At 49.7% G+C, this 18,541-nt stretch overlaps 1 protein-coding gene across 2 annotated transcripts in view; it reads right to left on the bottom strand.

The window, feature by feature from the left end:
• Positions 1-18,541, bottom strand: part of LOC140392858 (ephrin type-B receptor 2) — a 1,067,684-nt gene that overhangs the window by 545,502 nt on the left and 503,641 nt on the right. The gene's annotated exons all lie outside the window — the stretch shown is intronic.

Raw genomic sequence — 18,541 nt, 5'->3', positions numbered from 1 at the left:
GTACAGCTAACCTGCTGGAGGTTGATATAATGTTGAGAGGGCTGGATAACATGTACATTAATAGGTTATTCCAGTTTAAAAGGTAGAGTGGGCCAGAGACGAGTTTAAAATATGCAAGAGTAGGAATGGGCTGGACGTTGGGTGTTTTTATTTCCCAGAGAGCAGAGAATATCTGGGAAGAGTTTTTGGCTGGTACAGTCTATTCTCTATGTACCTTGGTGAGAGAGCTGGGTGAGGGCAAAGGTTGTATCACGTAAAAGTAACGTAGAATCACGCCATTATAGAAGGAGGCCATTCGGCCCATCGAGTCTGCACCAACCCTCTGAAAGGGTACCCTACCTCGGGTCAGGTTCCCACTCTATCCCATTAACCCAGTTAACCCAACTAACCTGACCTTTTGGACACTAAGGGGCAATTGATCATAGCCAATTCACCTAACCTGCACATCTTTGGGCTGTGGGGCGAAACCGGAGCACCCGGAGGAAACCCACGCAGACACGGGGAGAATGTGCAAACTCTACACAGACTGTCACCCCAGGCTGGAATTGAACCTGGGTCCCTGGAGCTGTGAGGCAGCAGTGCTAACCACTGTGCTACCATGCCAGCGTGTGGTAACTCAGTCCACGTTAATCTTGGGTTGGTTTTGATCACCTGGGGTGGCGGGACGCAGAGAGAAAATGTCACAAGTATTATTTATTTTATTCACCGTGTATTTTTATCCTGGTTTCCTTTTCCCAGGATGCTGTGGGAGAATGGGTGTTTGTGGTGCGGGTTGCTAAGGAAATGCTCAGTCAGGATATTCCAGCAGGTATGCCACTGGCCTAGAGTTTTTTTTTGTCTCTCCAATTATCTAATGTGTTCAGAATCTCTCATGTAGACTCAGCAAAATGGCCAATTTAGTGGCTAAAGGGAAACTACTATCGAATGCAATCCTGTACCTGGAATGTCCTGGTGTTAGCACACATTGGGCCTCCTGTCAACCTAGATTATCTTCTGGCCTTTGGCCTTTGGAAAGGGCAGAGGGAGAAGTTGATGGAGCGTAGGAGACCTGGAAGTTGGGGTTCTGCTGCAGACTGTGACGTGGATGGAAGGGTTTGGAAACCTTTGTGGGGAGTTGGGGTTAGTTCAGAGGAAGGTCAAACAGGTCAGGGATGGACTGTTCGATTGTGGGGCTGTCCCGGGAGGCCCACTGCTTCCAGCAGGTAAGTGGAAAGCCACTCACTTCCTCAATCTGACGGTGCTCGCTTGTGCCGGCGGAAATTTCAAATGGGGCTTGATGCCTCTTGAGCTGATGGACCAGATTCCCGCTAAAACTAACAGAGGGCAGTTTGAAGCTGAATTCGGGTCAGGATCCAGGGGCGCCATTCTCCGACCCCCCGCCGGGTCGGAGAATGGCCGTTGGCCGCCGTGAATCCCGCCCCCGCCGAAGTCTCCGGTACCGGAGATTGGGCGGGGGCGGGAATCGGGCCGCGCCGGTTGGCGGGACCCCCCCGCTCAATTCTCCGGCCCGGATGGGCCGAAGTCCCGCCCAGAAATTGCCTGTCCCGCCGGCGTAAATCAAAGCTGGTATTTACCGGCGGGACAAGGCGGCGTGGGCGGGCTCCGGGGTCCTGGGGGAGGGGCAGGGTGATCTGACCCTGGGGGGTGTCCCCACGGTGGCCGGGCCCGCGATCGGGGCCCACCGATCCGCGGGCGGGCCTGTGCCGTGGGGGCACTCTTTCTCTTCCGCCTCTGCCACGGCCACCATCATGGCGGAGGCGGAAGAGACTCTCCCAATTGCGCATGTGCGGGAAACTGTCGGCGGCCGCTGACGCTCCCGCGCATGCGCCGCATTTCCGCGCCAGCTGGCGGGGCAACAAATGCCATTTCCGCCAGCTGGCGGGGCGGAAATCCCTCCGGCGTCGGCCTAGCCCCTCAATGTTGGGGCTCGGCCCTCAAAGATGCGGAGCATTCCGCACCTTTGGGCCGGCGCGATGCCCGTCTGATTGGCGCCGTTTCTGGCGCCAGTCGGCGGACATCGCGCCGTTGGGGGAGAATTTCGCCCCAGATTTTGAATGTTTTATCCTACCTGACCCAACCTGTCTGCTTCTGGGAGTTAAAATTCCCCCAAACTGTTTAAGTTCCACTCACAACCCACATTCACCAATAAATAGAAAGCGAACAATGTGCAATTGGGGCTTTAGAAAGATCTTATCCAGTCATATTCCTCTGACATTCTAATACTTTTTACCTGTTAATTTCTACAGTAACTTGATACAGTTGAACAAGTAGGGCATTAAAGTGTTAGAAAACATCAAACATCAAGATGCACTAAGTGAAACCATTATGATATAATCTAAACCTAATTCATCTAACAGAGGAATGAATTTTCCCAGTAATGTTTGAAGAATTGTTGTCAAACATATTGTCAATAGACAGAGGGTGATATGGGCTGAGATTGCTATGATTTGTGAAGTGTAATTAGTTAAGTTGATAGTTCTGCTTTTTTTCACTGTCATTAAACTAAATGCAGATATTTCCTTACAGTACTTGCCATCAAATTGAAGCCAAAAACATTCTGAAGAGGCTAGTGCCAATCACATTCTTGGAACACAGGCGAATTGGCTCCAATCGAATATGTCTTATGCCCTGCCATTCTGGCAGTGATCCTGGACATTTTCTCTTCAAAAGATAGCAGGATATTTATTTATTTTTAGAAAATATTTTATTGAAGCATTTGTAATTTTCAGTTGACAGTTTAACACTTTAACATTCCTTAAACAACTGCGTGGGCCGATGCACACAAAAAACCTAAAAACAACATCCCCTACTACCCCCGCCCTATTTCCTAATTACCCGTGTGCTAAGTTCCCTGTCCTTGTCTTACACTACCATGCCTCCCATTTTCCTCCCCCTCCCCCCTTACTGCTGGCTTTCAATTTTCCTTGAAGTCGATGAACGGTTGCCACCTCTGGGCGAACCCCTGAATTGATCCTCCCAAGACGAACTTGATATTTTCCAGCCTGAGAAACCCTGCAATGTCACTAACCCACACTCCTGACTTTGGAGGTTCCGAGTCCCTCCATCCCAGCAAAATCCGTCTCCGGGCCACCAGGGAGGAGAAGGCCAGAACACGGCCTCCGTCCCCCCCTGGGTCCCGGATCTTCCGACACCCCAAATATTGCCAATTCTGGACGCGGAGTCACCCTCCCTTCCAGGACCTCTGACACAATGTCCGCAAATCCCTGCCAGAATTCCCTCAGCTTCGGACACGCCCAGAACATATGTACATGATTCGCCGGGCTTCCCCCACAGCGTCCGCACCTATCCTCCACTTCCTCAAAAAACCTGCTCATTCGGGCGAACCGTCACGTGGGCCCTATGAACCACCTTGAACTGGATCAGGCTAAGTCTGGCACACGACGAAGATGAATTAACTCCCTTCAAATCCTTTTCCATAATTCAATTTCCAACTCTCCTCCCAGCTCCGCTTCCCACTTACTCTTCACCTCCACGATAGGGACCTCTTCCCATTCCATCAACAGCAGGATATATATAAAGAGCATTTCATGGTGTCACAATATCATCGAGAGCTCTGCAGCCAATGAAGCATTGTCAAATTGTCATCACTGTTGTAATGGAGGAAATGCCAGACTTAAGTAACTCAATGATGAGATAATGACCAGATTATCTGGTCATCTTCAATAAGGCAAAAAATTTATCAAAGTAAAATGTCAAGCTGCGTCAAGACCCAGAAACTATGAACAAAGAGTGGTACAAATTCTCTTCAATCCACAGTATAAATCATCCACACAGGTAGAACCTTCCCTCAGGTGATAACTCATGAAGATAAATTGCTTATGGCCAGAGAAGCCTGGGTGGGCTGTGACTGTCTTCACTCATTCCATCATTTTTTATGATTACATCTATTATGTTTTTGGTTTTCTGATCCTGGACGTGCTTGTTGGCTTTGTATCACTGACCATGTCATAGAAATCATAGAATCCCTACAGTGCAGAAGAATGACATTTAGTTAATTGAGTCTGTACCGACCCCCTACCCAGGCGCCCACCCTATCCCTGTAATCCCACCTAACTTTTTTGACACTCAAGGGCAATTTAGCATGGGCAATCCACCTAACCAGCACATCTTTGGATTGTGGGAGGAAACTGGAACACCCGGAGGAAATCCCAGCAAGCACGGGGAGATCGTTGTTTAAGGAGCACTTGCTGCGAGTGCTAGTTAGTTTTGTCCCACTGAGACGAGGAAGGAATGGTAAGGTGAAGGAGCCTTGGATGGCAAGAGAAGTGGAGCTTCTAGTCAAGAGGAAGAAGGAAGCTTACGTAAGGTTGTGGAAGCAAGGATCTGGCACGGCTCTAGTGGGTTACAAGGTAGCCAGGAAGGAACTCAAAAATGGGCTTACGAGAGCTGTGAGGGGGCATGAGAAAGCCCTGGCGGGAAGGATTAGGGAAAACCTGAAGGCGTTCTACATATATGTGAGAAATAAGAGGATGATTAGAGTGAGAGTAGGGCCGATCAGGGATAATGGAGGGAACTTGTGTACAGAGACTGAGGAGATAGGGGAGGCCCTAAATGAATATTTTGCTTCAGTATTCACTAGAGGGGCCTTGTTGCTCGTGGGAACAGCGTAAACCAGCTTAATAGACTCAAACAGATTGATATTAAGAAGGAGGATGTGCTGGAAATTTTGAAAAGCATCAGGATAGATAGGTCCCCTGGGCCTGACGGAATATACCCAAGGTTACTACGGGAAGCGAGGGAGGAAATTGCTGCGCCGTTGGCGATGATCTTTGCATCCTCACTCTCCACTGGAGTAGTACCGGATGATTGGAGGAAGGCGAATGTTGTTTTCCTGTTCAAGAAAGGGAATAGGGAAATCCCTGGGAATTACAGACCAGTCAGTCTTATGTCTGTGGTGAGCAAAATATTGGAAAGGATTCTAAGAGATAGGATTTATTATTATTTAGAAAAACATAGTTTGATTAAAGATAGTCAGCATGGCTTTGTGAGAGGCAGGTCATGCCTCACAAGCCTCATTGAATTCTTTGAGGATGTGACGAGACACATTGATGAAGGTCGGGCAGTGGATGTGGTGTATATGGATTTCAGTAAGGTATTTGATAAGGTTTCCCATGGTAGGCTCATTCAGAAAGTTAGGGGGCATGGGATACAGGGAAATTTGGCTGTCTGGATACAGAATTGGCTGGCCAAAAGAAGACAGCGAGTGGTAGTGGATGGAAAGTATTCCGCCTAGAAGTCGGTGACCAGTGGTGTCCTGCAAGGATCTGTTCTGGGACCTCTGCTCTTTGTGGATTTTATAAATGACTTGGATGAAGAAGTGGAAGGGTTGGTGGAGGTGTAGATAATGTCGAGGGCTGTTGCAGCTTTTACAGGACATTGACAGGATGCAGAGCTGGGCTGAGAAGTGGCAGATGGAGTTCAACCTTGATAAATGTGAAGTGATTCATTTTGGAAGGTCGAATTTGAATGCTGAATACAGGGTTAGAGGCAGGATTCTTGGAAGTGTGCAGGAACAGAGGGATCTTGGGATCCACGTACATAGACCCCTCAAAGTTGCCACCCAGGTTGATAGGGTTGTTAAGAAGGCGTATTGTATGTTGGCTTTCATTAACAGGGGGATTGAGTTTTAAGAGCCGCGAGGTTTTGCTGCAGCTTTATAAAACCCTGGTTAGACCACACTTAGGATATTGTGTCCAGTTGTGGTCGCCTCATTATAGGAAGGATGTGGATGCTTTGGAGAGGGTGCAGAGGAGATTTACCAGGATGCTGCCTGGACTGGAGGGCATGTCTTATGAAGAAAGGTTGAGGAAGCTAGGGCTTTTCTCACTGGAGCGAAAAATAAAGAGGGGTGACTTGATAGACGTGAACAAGGTGATGAGAGGATGGACAGAGTGGATAGCCAGAGACTTTTCCCCAGGGCGGAAATGGCTGCCAGAGGGGACATAATTTTAAGGTGATTGGAGAAAGGTATAGCAGAGATGTCAGAGGTAGGTTCTTTACACAGAGACTGGTGGGTGTGTGGAATGCACTCCCAGCGGAGGTGGTGGAGTCAGAGTCATTAGGGAAATTTAAGCGACTGTTCGACAGGCACATGGTCAGCAGTAAATTGAAGGGGTGTAGGTTAGGTTGAACTTAGATTAGGATAATTGGTCGGCACAACATCGTGGGCCAAAGGACCTGACTGTGCTGTACTGTTCTATGTTCTATAATGTACAGACTCCACACAGACAGTCCCCAAGGCCGGATTTGAACCGGGTCCCTGGCACTGTGAGGCAGTGTGCCACTCTGCCACCGTCTGTCCATTTACTTACATATAGAAGCAGATATCAAGGGGCGGGATTTTCCCCTACCCAGCGGGGCGGGCCGTACCGGCTCCGAGGAGTGGTGTGAACCACTCAGGCGTCGGGCCGCCCGGAAGGTGCGGAATCCTCCGCACCTTCAGGGGCTAGGCCGACGCTGGCGGGGTTGGCGCCGTGCCAGCCGACGCAGAAAGGCCTCCGCTGGCCGGTGCGAGTTGGCTCATGCGCGGGAGCACCAGCATGTGCTGGCATCATCCCAGCGCATGCGCAGGGGGGGTTCTTGTCCGCGCCGGCCATGGCGGAGATTGGCAGCAGCCGGCGCGGAGGCCCCACGGCACAGACCCACCCGCGGATTGGTGGGCCCCGATCGCGGGCCAGGCCACCGTGGAGCCCCCCCCGGGGCCAGATCCCCCTGCACCCCTCCGAGGACTCCGCAGGTCGCTTGTAGAGCCAGTTCCCGCCGGTATGGGCCTGGTTTGATTTACGCCGGCTAGACCGCGGCCGCTCGGTCCATCGCGGCGCGATTCCCACACCTGCCAAAACCCCGGCGCCGGAGAATTCGGCAGCCGGCGTCGGGACGGGATTCACGCCGCCCCCCCCGCCGGGTCGGAGAATCGGCGGAGGTTCGGAGAATTCCGCCCAAGATCTCTACAAACTGGAGGCTGAGACAGGTCGAGTACTGAGGTAAACGTAGAGAGGTTCCTGACCAAACTGAGACCACTGCAGTGTACTGGCTGACTGGAAAATGTCATGTGTAGTCAATGTGATCTGCCCTTCAGTGGTTGGAAGAACATACATAGTACCAGAGTAAAACTCTTGAGTATAAACCTGCAGGCAATTTGGTTTAACATTATACACATGGGCCGCACGGTGGCACAGTGGTTAGCACTGTTGCCTCACAGCGCCAGGGATCCGGGTTCAAATCTGGCCTTGTGTGTCTGTCTGTGTGGAGTCTACACACTCTCCCCGTGTCTGCGTGGGTTTCCTCCGGGTGCTCCAGTTTCTTCCCACAGTTCAAAGATGTGCAGGTTAGGTGGATTGGCCGTGCTAAATTGCCCCTTCGTGTTCAAAAATATGTCGAGTTGTTCTTCTTTGTACATTGTTTTTATGCTGTTGTTGTTTGTAATGCCAAAAATACCTCATTAAAATTGTTTGTTAAAAAAAAGATGTCGAGGTTAGAGTAAGGGGTAAATGGAAAAGGGTGAGGGAGTGAGCTTGGGTGAAGTACTCTTTCAGAGGGTCGGTGCAGCCTCGATTGGTCGAATGGCCTCCTTCTGCACTGTAGGGATTCTCTGATTCTATGAATAAACAACATGCAGTGAAGTGAATTTATAGTAATTAATACTTCAACAAACACAAAATGATTATCCTGCACTGCTCCTTGGAAAACAAATCCTTGCAATTGTCTGACTCAGTCTTCATGGTGACTACTGGCTCTCCCTGTCCCTCAGGACCGATCAGACCGACTGCAAGGAATCAAATCTAACCCCACAATCAGAAGCTCACAGCCACCTGTTAGAGCAGGCATTGTCAAACTTGGGGGTGCGACCCGCGGGTGGGTCGCGGGCGGGTGTCGGGAGGGTCGCTGAACCGTCCATTGCGGCGCTCCCGACCTCGCAAATCCGCGCCAACAGCCGCAGCAGCCGGCTTTTAAGAATGCCGGCTGCAAGCGGCCTTCAAAATGGCCAGGAACAGATACAAAAAATTTGCCCGCACTGCGCACGCGTGCCCGATCATCGGTGCGCATGTGCGTGATCGGGCACGCATGCGCAGTGCGGCCGCATTTGTTTTTATACGGTCGCAGCCTTTTTTTTTCAAGTTCGGAGGGCCAAATGGACAAAGGGACCATTGGGGCCAAAGGGACCCAAAACCATTTCCTCCATTTTTGTCAGCAACAAACTAGGTAAGAGAAAATGGTGGGTCGTGCAGGTTGGCCGGCGTGGGTCGCGATGGTCGGCCGGGTTGGGTCGCGATGGTCGGCCGGGTTGGGTCCCGAAAGTTGGCCTGTTGGTAAAAATGGGTCCACGGAAAAAAAGTTTGAAAAACACTGGGCTCGATTCTCCGCTCCCGCGACTAAGTGCCCACGCGGGAGTGAACGCCGTCGAGGTTCACGACGGCGCGAAACGGCCCCTGTCTCGACCGATTCAGGGCCCGACAATGGGCTAGGATCGGGGCCGCGAGAAACTCGGGGGGCGTGTCGCTAAAGCAGCATCGTCAGCACGCGGCGGGCATTGGTGCCGCATAAAAGCGGTGCCGCGTCATCTGCCGCCTAACTGGCGTCACCCGCGCATGTGTGGATTGGCCGGTGCCAGCCGGCACCAACCCGCGCATGCGTGGTTGCCATCCTCCCCGAGGCCGCCCCGCAAGAAGATGTCGGAAGGATCTTGCGGGGCGCGGAGGAAAGGAGGTCCTCTTTCAGAGAGGCCGGCCTGCCAATCGGTGGGCACCGATCGCGGGCCAGACCCCTTTTGAGTCCTACCCCGGTGAAAGAACCCCCCTCGCCCCCCACAGGCCGCCTCCCCAGCGTTCCCGCGCTGTTCCCGCCGGCAGCGACCAGGTGTGGATGGCGCCAGCGGGAAGCCGTCGTTTTGGGCAGGCCACTCGGCCCATAAGGGCCTGAGAATAGCGGGGGTGGCGGAGAATCGCCGTTTTCGGTGTCTCGGGCGATTCACAGGACTGTGCCGCGCAGAACTAGATAGTGCCGATCTCGCCGCTTGGGTGCATCGCGGGAGGGCGTCGGACCAGCGTCGCGGGAAAAAATGGCGCGCCAGGCGATTCTCCCAAACGGTGCGGCATCGGAGAATCGCGCCCGTTGTGTTAGAGAAGGTTGTCTTTGAACTGTGGGAAGAAACTGGAGTACCCGGAGGAAGCCCATGCAGACACAGGGAGAATGTGCAAACTCCACACAGACAGTCACCCACGTTCTACTCTATTATAGACTCAACCCACATCTTTACATGCTGGAAATCTGGATAAACTCAGCAGTTCTGGCAGAATCTGTGGATTTGAGTTAATGTTTCGCGTCTAAGTGACCCTAATACACAACTGTTCTGTGGAAAGGTCATTTAGACTCGAAATGTTAACTCTGTTTCTGTTCATGCAGAATATTGGTTAATCATTTCTGTTGCCCAAAGAAGACTGCCAGTCAGGTCATCACTCATATACAATGTTTGATTTAGACAGGATGACATGACTCATTGCTGATCCGTGTCAGGTACTCTGACCCTCTTAATCCAGTCCCCTGCTCGGGAATGTTAACATCAAACCAAACCTGTCAAGACTTTCCTCAATGGCCAAGCTCTGTGAGTGTGAATATTCTGCTGGGCTCATTGTATGTTCTCTAAAAGAAGAACCAGCTACTTGGAACCATTTTAAACATGTTTGGCTAAAGTAAAGGAATCTAATAAAATACTGGGACAGAAATGCTTTATTCCGGGTGCGATCTAACTGAATGGGAACAGTGCCCCATAACAAATGGGTTTAGCTGAGTGTTTCCCACTGCTCACGGCACTGAGTAAACCACGCGATCCACCGCGACTCTGGTTCTATTCGTGCCCTCAGCAGAAAATGCGTCACTGAGGACCCACTTGATCCCATTTCCTGCACTGAGGAGCTCCACTCACCGGAATTCCTCAGTGCAGGTGGAGATCGAGACGCCATTTTAAAATGGCGTCCCGCTCTATTGGTCCCCCCCCCCCGAAAAACTCCAACTCAACCACATCCATGCAGGCCACCCCCGATGTTTGTATAAGGCGTCTCCCCAATATCTCGACTTCTCATGTGATAGAATTTGGAAAGAAGGAAAAGCACTTTCCACTACCCCACTGCATCTAATAGCTGATGAATCATTTTGAAATGTGCCACCACTGTAATGTGGAGAAATGGGCAACCAATTTATATATAGCAAGAAGATAATGGCATCAATCTGCCTCAGTGATTAAGGAACAAATATTGACCAGGAACCAGGGGAGAACTCTATGAATGGCAGCTGCGAGATCTGTAACACTCATCCAACAGCAAGAAAACAGGATTTTCATTTAATGCCTCATTCGAAAGTGAGCACCTCCAAAAATGTTGCACTCCCTCGGTTCTGCTGTGGAGCAATTGTCAGTCTGGATTGTGTGCTCAAATTCTATACATGTCTTTGAAATCCTAGCTTTCAGTGTTGAATGAAAGTGAGGCGCACTGACAATAAAGAGAAGCGAGGAAAGAGAAACGGTGTTGAGGGAGAAATAGAGAATGGAGCAGCAACTATTCCCCGATTGTGTGCGTTTGGAAAATGATATTTATCCATACCTTGTTGCTGGGACTGCTCTGGCAGAAACTGCAGCAGATTAAGCTGCAGTCTAAGGTCTCTAGCAGATGTTCCATTTGACTCTGCAAAATTTTGTGAGTGCTTAATGAGATTGAAGTACAGCAACAAAAATAGTATTAAAAATGGGGACATGATTTCAGCGGACTGATTTCATTACTGGAGGCAAGCTTCTCTTTTCAAAACATATGTGTAACAGTTTTTAACTGCTCATTACACTGAGCTGGAGGCAAATTGAATCGTAGAATGGATGTGTTGTATAGGAGCTGTCTATGTTTTGTACAGAAGTTGTGTAAGTATTGCACAGGAGTTCTGTCTGTGTTGTACAGGAGTCTATGTATTTCACAGGAGATGTGTATGTGTTGTACAGGTATCTATGTATTCTACATGAGCTGTGTATGTGCTGTGCAGGTATTGTGTGTCGTGTTAATCACCCTGGGGTAACACAGACTGCAACTGGATGCAGTTGTACTTGAATGTAGACTCCAAACTTTGATGTTAGTTCAATACGCTTTATTGAACTTATTAAGCAGTGCACACAGTTCGCTGTGGGTTTGACACTCTACTAATCTAAGCGTGCTTACGATAATTAACTAGACCAGACTAGCTCTGAGCCACGTGTAGAAGGTACTAACAGATATATACACCCTGATTGTCACTACAGTTGTCACCAGTGGAAAGAGGCAGAATGTCGTGCCTCGTGTGTTTTATAGTGGGAGACTCTAGTGTTCTGCCTGGTGATTGGTTGTGTTCTGCCCTGTGTGTTGATTGGCTGTACTGGGTGTCTGTCACTGCCTGTCTGTATCTCATTATGTGCATGAGTGCATATCATGACATCTCCCCTTTTTAAAAAAAATGTTGGTTGCTTGGAGCATATGCGACTGTATTTACATGTAGAACTATTTATATTAAATGGCGAGTGGATGAAAGCGAGTGGATGACTATATACATAAGAGGTGCCTAGCGTGCAGACACAGAACAAAATTTACAAGATAAACGTCTATAAGTCCAATCTTTGGGGCTTGCGTCTGATCCTTGTCGACCGCCTGAGAGGTGGAGGTGGGGACGACGGCGCCTTGACAGGCGGGATTGCAGCCAGACTGATGGCCTCGTGGTGCGAGGTGTCCGGAGGAGGCATAACAACATATGGAAAAGTAAGATCTGGTGGTGGGCAGGCAACTTTGCGCAGTGCCCTTCTGTAGCGCCTGACAATGGAACCATCCGCCATACGAACTACAAACAATCTGGAAGCAGCCTGTCGAATAACAACAGTTGGAGCTGACCAGCCGCCATCAGGTAGCTTGATCTGAACAGCATCTTCCGGAGATAGCACAGGCAAATCGGTAGCAGGAACATCGTACGTCAGCTTTTGCCGTTTCCTGAGCTGCTGCACCTTTTGCAGCACTGGGAGGTGATCCAGGTCTGGTAAGTGTATGGCTGGAACAGTTGTCCGCAGGTCTCTATTCATGAGGAGTTGAGCCGGTGACATACCGGTGGAAAGAGGGGTTGCCCTGTACGGCAAAAGCGCAAGATTGAAGTCAGAAGCAGAGTCCGCAGCCTTGCAGAGCATTTGCTTCACTATATAGACCCCTTTCTCAACCTTCCCATTGGACTGCGGGTAGTTGGGCTTGAGATAATGTGGTTGAATTGGTACGACTTGGCGAAATTGGACCACTCTTGGCTGTGGAAGCAGGGACCATTGTCACTCATGACAGTGAGTGGAATGCCATGCCTGGCAAATGTCTCCTGGCAGACCTTGATGACTGTCTTGATGTGAGGTCTGACAGCTTCACAACTTCCAGGTAATTTGAGAAGTAATCTATGATGAGCACATAGTCACGCCCATTGGCGGGAAAAAGATTGATTCCCACCTTGGACCACGGAGAGGTCACGATCCCGTGTTGCTGGAGTGTTTCTTTTGTTTGAGCAGGCTGGAAACGCTGACAGGTCGCACGATTGAGGACCATGTTGGATATGTCCTGGCTGATTCCAGGTCAATAGACAGCCTGCCGGGCCCTGCGCCTACACTTTTCGACACCTCGGTGTCCCTCGTGGATTTGTTTGGGCACTAAGCTCTGCAGACTGTGAGGAATAACGATACGATCTAGCTTGAGGAGGATCCCCTCGACGACGGTCAGGTCGTCCTTCACATTAAAGAACAGAGGGCATTGCCCTTTTTGCCAGCCATTTGCGAGGTGGTGCATTCCATGCTGCAGAAAAGGGTCCTTGGCAGTCTCTTCACGAATGTTAATCACATTAACCGGGGAGGTGGCTGGCACACAGCTGCACCTGTGCCTCAATCTGGTGGATGAAGGCAACCTGTTCACAGGGCGAGGTGATGGAGCGGGACAGGGCATCCGCAATTATCAGCTCCTTGCCTGGTGTGTATACTTACCCAAAATCGTACCTTCGGAGTCGAAGGAGAATGCACAGAAGTCTGGGCGTCATGTAATTCAAGTCCTTATGAATGATAGGCAGCACGGTAGCATTGTGGATAGCACAATTGCTTCACAGCTCCAGGGTCCCAGGTTCGATTCCGGCTTGGGTCACTGTCTGTGCGGAGTCTGCACATCCTCCCCGTGTCTGCGTGGGTTTCCTCCGGGTGCTCCGGTTTCCTCCCACAGTCCAAAGATGTGCAGGTTAGGTGGATTGGCTATGATAAATTGCCCTTAGTGTCCAAAATTGCCCTTAGTGTTGGGTGGGGTTACTGGGTTATGGGGATAGGGTGGAGGTGTTGACCTTGGGTAGGATGCTCTTTCCAAGAGCCGGTGCAGACTCGATGGGCCGAATGGCCTCCTTCTGCACTGTAAATTCTATGATAAATTCTATGAATAATATGGACCAAGGGTCTGTGGTCAGTCTCCACTGTGAATGTTGGTAGACCGTAGACGTAGTCATGGAACTTTACAATGCCGGTTAGGAGGCCCAGGCACTCTTTTTCTATCTGTGCGTACCTCTGTTCAGTAGGAGTCATGGCCCTTGACGCATAAGCAACTGGAGCCCAGGACGAGGAGTCATTCCTCTGGAGGAGCACCGCACCAATGCTGACCTGGCTTGCGTCCGTGGAGACTTTTGTTTCCCTGTCCGGGTCAAAAAACGCTAGTACCGGAGCAGTGGTGAGCTTTGCTTTGAGCTCGAGCCACTCAGCTTGATGTGTGAGTAGCCACTGGAATGCAATGGACTTCTTCACCAGATGCCTGAGAGCCGTGGTGTGTGAGGCCATGTTGGGAATGAATTTTCCCAAGAAGTTCACCATTCCGAGGAAGCGTAGTACCGCATTCTTGTCTTCCAGGTTCTTCATGGTGTTAATGGCCTTGATCTTGTCCGAATCTGGTCGCACACCCTACTGGGATATCTGGTCGCCCATGAACTTGATGGTTGACATGCCAAAGGAGCACTTGGCCTTGTTCAGCTTGAGGCCGCTTGCATGGACACGTCAAAAGACTTGTTTGAGACGAGATATGTGTTCCTCGGGAGTCATGGACCATATGATTACATCATCTACATAGACACGCACACCCTCAATGCCCTCCATCATCTGCTCCATGATCCTGTGGAAGATTTCAGAGGCTGAGACAATGCCGAACGGTTATAAGAGTACCTGCCAAATGGTGTGTTGAACGTGCAGAGCTTCCTGCTGGACTCATCCAGTTGTATCTGCCAGAAACCACGCGATGCATCTAGCTTCATGAAGAATTTGGTGTGTGCCATCTCACTGATCAGTTCCTCCTGTTTCGGGATCGGGTAGTGTTCCCGCATTATGTTCTGGTTGAGATCTTTGGGATCTATGCATATCCGCAACTCTCCTGAGGGCTTCTTCACACAGACCATCGAGCTGACCCAGTCAGTCGGTTCCGTCACTTTGGAGATGATGTCCTGGTCTTGGAGCTCCTGTAGCTGTGCCTTTAAACGTTCCTTCAGAGGAGCCGGCACCCGGTGTGGTGCATGGATCACAGGCGTGGCATCAGGCCTGAGTAAGATCTTGTAGCAGTATGGCAGAGTGCCCATTCCATCAAACACATCCGGATATTGAGCAAGGATGTCATCAATGTCAGCCTGAAGATCCACATTGGAAGAAGACAGGGCATGGACTCGCTGTACGAGGTTGAGGAGCTTGCATGCATGGGCACCGAGCAGGGATGCCTTATCAGGCTTGACGATTTTGAATCGCAGTGTGACAGTGATGGTCTTGTTGGAGACAAATAGGTGACAAGATCCTTGTGCAGTTATGGCGTTGCCATTATAATCGAGGAGCTGGCAGGCTGGCGGAAGAATTTTGGGTTTCTTTTTAATGCGGTCAAAATCAGCTTGAGAGATGAGATTGGCAGAAGCACCGGTGTCCAGCTTGAACTGGATGCTGCATTGATTTACGTGTATGACAGCACGCCATTCGTCCGCAGAATCCACATTGAGGATAGATAGGTGTCTTGCTGAATTTGAGGAGGCATACTCACATGTAGTGATGATGCCCACACGATAGGGGGACTCCAGGCAGTCGTCCTCTGGATCCTTAGTGCTACCAGGATCAGAATCCAGTAAACCTTGCTGTACACATCGAACGCGCTTGCGTTGAAATTGGGACCGCTGGCCCTTGACTGGTGGTGCAGACCTGCACAAGGCTGCATAATGTCCAGGCTTCCCGCAATTTAAACATCGCCTGCCTTTTGCAGGGCATTGTCGCTTTAAGTGGGTGGTGCCGCAGTTCGGGCACATCATGACGTTGACATCGTTACGCTCCATGCGTCGTCACACATGCGCATTGCGGTCAGCCGACGTTCGCACCTGCGCAGTTTGGTTTTCGGCCGCTTCGTTCTCCCGTTCGTGTTGTGCATGCGTGGGGCCCCGGGAAAAGCGTGCAAAATGGCCGCTTTCATCGATACTAAGGAGCTGCATCCGGGCGATGGCCTGTACACTCTCTGCCTCATTGGAGGCATGTTTTTCGTATTCTGCCGATTGGAAACAGGAGTACCGATTTCTCGCCTGTTCATGCACTTTAGACGTCTCGATTGCGACTGGCAGGGTCATGTGCGTAATTTTGAGGAGTTGCTCCCGCAAGGAATCGGAGTGCACCCCAACATGATCTGATCCCTGATGATGGAATCAGCGGTTGCACCATAATTGCAGGACTGCGCTAATATATGGAGATGAGTCAGAAAGGATTGGAAAGGTTCATCCTTACCCTGAAGGCATTGCTGGAAGATATAGCGCTCAAAGCTCTCGTTTGTTTCGACTTCACAGTGACTGTCGAACTTCTCTAAAACGGTCTTGAATTTGGTCTTGTCATGGCCGTCGTTAAAATTAAGCGAGTTGAAAATCTGGATGGCTTGGTCCCCCGCAGTTGATAGGGGCAGCGCGATTTTTCTGGCATCGGACACATCCTCGAGGTCTGAGGCCTCAATGTAGAGAAGGAACCTTTGCTTGAAGACCCGACAGTTGGCACCGAGATTGCCGGAGATCCGTAGCTGTGGAGGGGCCTGGATCTTCTCCAAGCCGCTGGAAGGCACTTGCTGGTTGTCACGGAATCACTTGAGGTAACCCACTTAGAGATAGTAGACTACTGGTACCATGTTGTGTTAATCACCCTGGGGTAACACGGACTGCAATTGGATGCAGTTATACTTGAAAGTAGACTCCAAACTGTGATGTTGGTTCAATGCGCTTTATTGAACTTGTTAAGCAGTGCACACAGTTCGTTATGGGTTTGACACTCTACTAATCTAAGCGTGCTTAGTATGACTAGCTAGACCAGACTAGCTCTGAGCCACGTGTAGAAGGTGCTAACTGATATATACACCCTGACTGTCACTACAGTTGTCACCAGTGGAAAGAGGCAGAGTGTCATTTTCTAGTGGGAGACCACCTTCTAGTGGTCTGCCTGGTGATTGGTTGTGTTCTGTCCTGTGTGTTGATTGGCTGTACTGGGTGTCTGTCACTGCCTGTCTGTATCTCATTATGTTCATGAGTGCATGGCATGACATTGTGTACGTGTTGCATAGATGGCTATTGTACAGGAGCTGTGTATATGTTGTGCAGGTGTTGTGTATGAGTTCTGCAGGTGTTGTCTAAGTGTTGTACAGGAGCTGTGTACATGTTTATAGGTGCTGCATATGTGTTGTACAGGTGTTGTGCATGTGTTACACAGGTGGATTGGCTATGCTAAATTGCCCTTAGTGTCCAAAAAGGTTAGATGGGGTTACTGGAGTACGGGAATAGGGTGGTGGTCTGTTAGGTCGGGTGACCTTTCCATGGGCCGGTGCAGCCTCAATGGGCCAAATGGCCTCCTTCTGTACTGTAAATTCTATGATCTATGATGAAAATTCAAACTCCAGCAACAAGACTCTTCTTTCCAGCTTCATGGCTCCTCCCCCTGACCACAATCCTCGACCAATGAAGCACTGGTTTAGGCTCTTGTTTTAATGCTCTCATGGAGCAATTAAAATTCAGGATGTGCAAAGCCACAGTCTCTCCCGCAGGCTCAGCAAGCCCTCCTGTTGAATACTGTCCTGTAAAATGCCTTGAATCATTTATTCATTCCAATCCTATGAAGTTGCAAATTCAGCTTCGGAAATTTAAGGTCAATTATAAATACAATTACAATATTGGTGTGTATGACAGTGTTCTGAAACCTTGACGGTTGTTTTCTTTTGTTTATTGGGATTGGGAAGCATGTCACTAGTCCCAGCATCAATATCGGAGGTCCAAGAGCAAAGGTTGACCTCAGCTGAGAATATCTGAAATGCATTTATTCAAACCATTAGGCGTGCACAGGGATCTCAGCCCCAGGAATGTCTATCTTTGCAGCTTTGGCATTCTGTGCACACTCATAGCTGATTAAACCTTGAGAATCTGGTGCAAACACATGGAGATCACATCAACCTTTGTGCCCACATGAATCACTTAATAGGGCACAAGGGAAATATACTCTACCACAAACTGTTCCACTCAGGGAGTCTGAGAGTGTTTATGTATAAACAGACCTGCAAACTGGAGCTGGCGAGCATCCTGGGTGCTTCTAACGTAACATAAAGGGGAAAAAAACCAAGCAGAATTCACCAAAATAGTTATTAATCTCTGTCTCAGCTGCAGTAAACAACACCCTGTAATGTGCAGTCTGTTACAGAACTATAATTATACCAATAATGAGATAGATTAGGTGTTGCACAAAATGCTAATTGCTGGAATCATTTGCAGCTTCAGTGGAGGATCTGTAGTTGTGTAATGTGTTTATAAATAATCGATGTGTGTAGTGATGATCTGCTCAACACCTATTCATTAGGCAGGGGATGTGTACACATCAGCATGTTACTGGTTAATGGCGACACAGTATTGAGCTTCTGCCATCACTATAAATTCTTAATACATGATGCCTAATTTGGAAGGCCTTTTTGGTGGGCCGCAGTAGCAACGAAAGGTCAACAGTTATCCTTCACAGAATGATTACAGAACAGGACGGCATTCAGCCCATCGTGTCTGCACCAGCCTTCCAAATATATTCTTATGTGAATATATCGCTTAAATTTCCAGAAAGTAATAAAGATGTTGTGGTAGTCACAACTGTTTGTATATATGACGTATGAGAAGTAATACGGTAAGGCTTCTGTCCTACAGGTACGGGGGTAGATCCCTGCCTGCTGGCTCCGTCAAGTAGGCGGGGTATAAATGTGTGTGCTCACCGAGCTGCAGCCATTTCGGCAGCAGCTGCAGGAGGCAACACATCTCAGCTTAATAAAGTCTCAATTACTCTCTACTCTCGTCTCGTCGTAATTGATAGCGCATCAATTTATTAAGCGGCGATTTTACAGCGATGGACCTACGCATCAAGCCAGACCGCCTGCAGCTGCACCCTCAAGCAGACTACGCCACGTCGGCCTTCGACCACTGGCTAGCTTGCTTTGAAGCCTACATCGGA

This window comes from Scyliorhinus torazame, chromosome 16 (genome assembly GCF_047496885.1).
Source record: "Scyliorhinus torazame isolate Kashiwa2021f chromosome 16, sScyTor2.1, whole genome shotgun sequence".
In the NCBI taxonomy this organism is placed as follows: domain Eukaryota; kingdom Metazoa; phylum Chordata; class Chondrichthyes; order Carcharhiniformes; family Scyliorhinidae; genus Scyliorhinus; species Scyliorhinus torazame.
Note: the sequence above shows the minus strand (reverse complement) of the source record. Positions and strands in the feature narration are given on the sequence as shown.